We start from the raw sequence: 5,243 nt of genomic DNA on the forward strand, positions 1-5,243 counted from the left end.
ATTTGAAAGGTACAGACTCAAGGTTCAATTTTCCAGGAAACTGAGTGTTCTGGTCTACATGGATTCAAATATCTGACAGTGACTTACATTAGAAATCAAAACAATAAATAATTATTCTTTGTCTTTAAACACAGACATACAGAATAAACAAGTAGATGGTTCAATAGTGGAAAGACAGACAAAAAAAATGTTAATACAGACTAGCAAAGATGGATATATAAATTAGACAGATCAGGAAAATGTTATAGGTTTTGCATTTTAGTGCTCCCAGTTACATTACTGGTAAAGGGAGGTAGTTGATATGATGGAGAGGAGAAATATATGTTGTGTGTCAGTAGATCTGAAAGAAATATTGTTTAAAACAGGTATGAAGTTCCTTTTAATGTTGTGTTCTGGAAAAATTCATTCCATTAAAGATGCATCTAAAATCGATGATTGATGTTTAGACATAATATGTATGTCATATGCATTTGTTATTATTTAATCTATTTTGAACATAATAATATATAAACAATATTTATAATTATATTTTGCTGAGATTACCCGACAATTTGAGAAAATTCAGTGTTTTATGTTCTAAAAAATAAAAATAAAAATAAAAATTATCCAGATTAAATGACCTTATTGGTTTAAATGCACTGTATAGTGTCTTATCTGTATCATCAATGTCCTGACCAGCCTTGAACGATACACTGATTGATTGTTCTTACCTGTTTGGTGACATGCAGCGCTGTCAGAAAATACAGAGACTTCAGTACTACATTTTCTATATACTGAACACAAAGAATCTTGCACTTCAATAAAAACTACAATGATGTCAAATGATTTAGCAACTAGAAGGATATCAATTTATAATTCATAACAGTTTTAAAATAAAGATACATTTTAATTTTGACAATCAAGTCAAATGTTTTCAGTCTTTATCATGTCTTTTAAGGACTTTCTTTTAAATACATTAGATATTGTCTTACTGATCATTTTCGTTAGTTTTACTGTTTGTCCTCCTTTTTCTTTTTTCATTTTATTTCTGTGTTTGTGTGTTACATGTGTGTGTGATTCCATTGTGTGTGTGTCATTTTGTGTTTTAGAACATAACATAAAGGACATTAAAGAAGGTTCAAAAACTAAAGTTACTTTTAACAGTAACGTATTACTTTTTGTGTTAATAATTATCAAAGTAATTGAGTTTAATTAAGTAACTGTAACTAGTTACTATTTCTAAACGAGCACAACACTGGTTATGGCACTCAATAAGTTTTGGTGTGATGTGTTTGTTGTTTTCTCCGTGGTGAATTCATGAATTTATTTGTGTATTTGTTTGCAATATTTCAACATAAACAAGAAGAAAAAGTTTAAATAACATTGATTTTTTTCCTTTGTAAATTTCAGCAGTTTTATTTTTCTCATTTCATTCATTTTTTCTTTTCATATGAATAAAATAAATCACTTGTCACTGTGTTGTAATATTTTTTCTTAAATTGCAATAAAGTGCTTAGAATGTATGCATTGTTTTCTTAATGTACTTATTCAACTTTAACACTATTTTATCAAAAGTCTGTTTTATTTTATGGGACATGTTTTATATTTATGTTATATATTTTTTTTATTCTACTTAATAATAATAATAATAATAATAATAATAATAATAATAATAATAAGGATGATAATGGGTTCAACAGGTTCACAGAATAATTCATGAGTCACTGTTCTATGAACAATAAAACATTTTAATTTTAATGATTGAAAATGCTACAAAAATGTCACATGATAAAATATAATAATGCAAACACAAAGATACAAATACTATTTACAAATTATGTACATATTATTAAGGGGTATTTAACAACAAATATAAACATTTATGATTAAAAAGTTCCAAAGTGGGTTTAAAAAAACAACCAAATAATAAACAACAATAGATACAAATATTAAATCCACAAAAATAGCATCATTACACAACTGTATAATATTAGCAAACAATATTTATAAGCGGTAAAACAATATCAAATTTTTGAAATGGTTAAAGGAGCAGAACTGGTAGAAACAGCAGGTCTGGATGCAGATGAAGGAAACCGTGACTTTGTAAACTAAAAAAGAGAGGCGACAGAACAGACTGACATTCATGTAAAATCACACATGTGCTGGAAATGTAAAGATCTGATTTCCTTTGAAGAAAACACAAATGATCTTCTATTCAATAAAAGACAATATGACTATAAAAGGCTTTGGGGACGTTCCAGAGATAATTGTGTGGAGTAAATACTGAAATATGAAAATAATGAATGAGCAGTGATAATGTAAGTGCAGGCTGTATAATGGTGGGGTGGAGGTAGAGGCGCTACAGCAGTAGGAGTGGAGTAAAGCAGGTGGAACACTTGCAGCAGGTGGAACACTTACGACCTGGTAAAAGAACAATAAAGAGTGTGGAAAACAGGTTTTATTACCTTTTAGTCTTGGTATTTTTACAGATCTAAATAAGAAGAAACATTGCAAAATCTAACATTCACACATTAATATGTTTAATCCACAATCATCTCTGTACACTAGTGAGAGTCTGAGGGCAGAAGTGTGATATGAAGATCTATAAATATAACACACTTTAACACACTTGAGCAAAATCCAAAGTCTTTTACAATGATCTCAGTGTTTCCACTATTTGAACGAGCGTAAGAAACACCTGCAGCTGATGAGACTAATCAGTGCTCTGTTTTAGTCTGGTGATGCCAATAAAGAGGAGAAACACACGAACTTCTGAGAGAGACACCAAGCAGAGAGACAAGCGGAAGGTCGCTGAACGGGAAATAAACACGGGCGCCGGTGAAAGTCGTGTGGGCCGTAATATAAACTCCGGTGGATGCAAAGAAAAGGCTGGTCGGTCCACGAGGAAACTCGAGCGCTAAAGTTTGGTCACAAATATAGTTGTGCAAGTTCACAGTGACGTGACATGAAAGAGATGATTACCTGAAAGTCTGAAATGAACACTCTCTCACTCTGTACAAATAAAGACCTTTAGGTTATGGGAACTGTGTTTATTCATGTTCTATTATACAATTTTTGTCAGCACAAACCTTATGTAACAGATCAAACCATTTCTTCTGACGGGGAGCAGGTGTGTTTTCAGCTTCAGAGAATAACCCCAGTGCTGCCAAACCACCACAGACGAGACGTCCACTCATCGTCCTTTACCACCGCAGACGAGACGTCCACTCATCGTCCTCTACCGCCACAGACGAGACGTCCACTCATCGTCCTCTACCGCCCCAGACGAGACGTCCACTCATCGTCCTCTACCACCGCAGACGAGACATCCACTCATCATCCTCTACCGCCACAGACAAAACGTCCACTCATCGTCCTCTACCGCCACAGACGAGACGTCCACTCATCGTCCTCTACCACCCCAGATGAGACGTCCACTCATCGTCCTCTACTGCTTGGCCGTGGACCTGCACTGGACATTTCTCACTCTGTACAAATAAAGACCTTTAGGTTATGGGAAATGTGTTTAATCATCTTCTATTATACATTTTTGTCAGCACAAACCTTATGTAACAGATTAAACTATTTCTTCTGACGGGAGCAGGTGTGTTTCCAGCTTTAGACAATAACGCCAGTGCTGCCAAACCGCCGCAGACGAGACGTCCACTCATCGTCCTCTACCGTCACAGATGAGACGTCCACTCATCGTCTCCTAAAGCCTTTTGAGACGTTTTAGACATGTCTGAGACATTTGAAACGTTTTGTTTAAAAGATTTTCTGAACCTTTTTAATCTTGTAGAAAGCACAAGACGAATCATGTTTCCTAAAGAGATAATGTTAGTTCTAATGTTCTTCCTCCTCGTCCCAGAAAAAAATTACACCTCCAGTAAACCAGATTATGTTTGTTTCAGCGTTTCTTCTATGCATGAAACACTTCTGTACAATGTTCACTTCACACAGTAAAGACTTAACAATAAACCACTATCACACATTGATGAAACGCTGTGAGCAGAAACCCCATTAGAATTCGAGTCTAACGCCTTCACCACTCCGCCATCACAGCAGCAGTTCCTGTCCTTTGTAACCCTGAGCTTTTTAACAGGAGCAACATTCTGGCTAACAGCAGAACACACTAACCAACTGCACAACAGAGATCTTTCATTAACATCTCCTTTGGTGGTTTGGATAAACCACGTTTGGCTCTAAACCAGCAGTCAGTAGCTGGCGTGTGTTTTGCATGAAGCCCATGTGACATGAGACTCTTAATCTCAGGGTGGTGGATTTGTGACTGGTGTACAAACATTCTGGAGACACAGAAGGTAAAAAGGGGAAAAAGCCACACAGATGGTGAGGTGATGAACTGAAGTCAGATGGTAGGAAATAAAAGATGCTGCAGAATAAAAAAAAAATCGAGGAAAGAGGAGAAAACAGTGAGGGTGAGGAGAAGATTCATATGGAAGTCTGTTTCTGCCACATTAAAAAAAGGTTTACCCAAAAATGTTTTTTTTTCTCACAATTGCAACTTTTTTAGGCAGTCGGGCAGCGTCACCTCCTCTGTAGTGCCAGAAAGCTTCACATATTTAAAATAAAATGTGCTTCAATCAATAAAATCACATTGTATTAAACTGAGCCTCTGAACCCTGGAGAGATCTCTGTCTCACAATCAGCTCTGGAGGAGACGGAACAAGACAGATGAAGCAGAGGAGCCTCGTTCACACACCAACAGCTTCAAACTTCAGACCCACAACATGGTTACCGGTGGAGGCACAAAAATGTTGGATGTTTATGAGAAATAAAGTCAGAGTTTATTTATTTATATACAGTGGAACCCGGTTATGTCCCCCCTTGTGCTCGAGATATTAGGGTTTGGCGACATAACGATAAAAAATGCTTAAGCGAAAGTTCCACTTCAAAACGCCGACAACCCTATTAAGTCGACGTTTTGAAGTGGAACCGCTCGCTTAAGCATTTTTATCGGTTATGTCGCCGTTATGAGACCCCTTTGTCTCCGTCTGTAACCGACAACCTTCAGGAGAGGCGTCATGTCAACACACAATTCATATTAAACAGATCTCATACAGGACTTTAGTAAAACAAACTAAAAAGTTTGGACCCCTGGTCTAAAGGGTCTACTATATTCTACTACTACTTACACACTTATCAGCTACCTGATGTTCAATAGTAGAAAATGTTCAATAGAGCGACTGTATCGACTGCTGGAACAGTGAGTTTCCAAACTTTATGGGTTTTATTCTCTTTGAAAC

This window comes from Silurus meridionalis, chromosome 3 (assembly GCF_014805685.1).
Source record: "Silurus meridionalis isolate SWU-2019-XX chromosome 3, ASM1480568v1, whole genome shotgun sequence".
NCBI classification, from domain to species: domain Eukaryota; kingdom Metazoa; phylum Chordata; class Actinopteri; order Siluriformes; family Siluridae; genus Silurus; species Silurus meridionalis.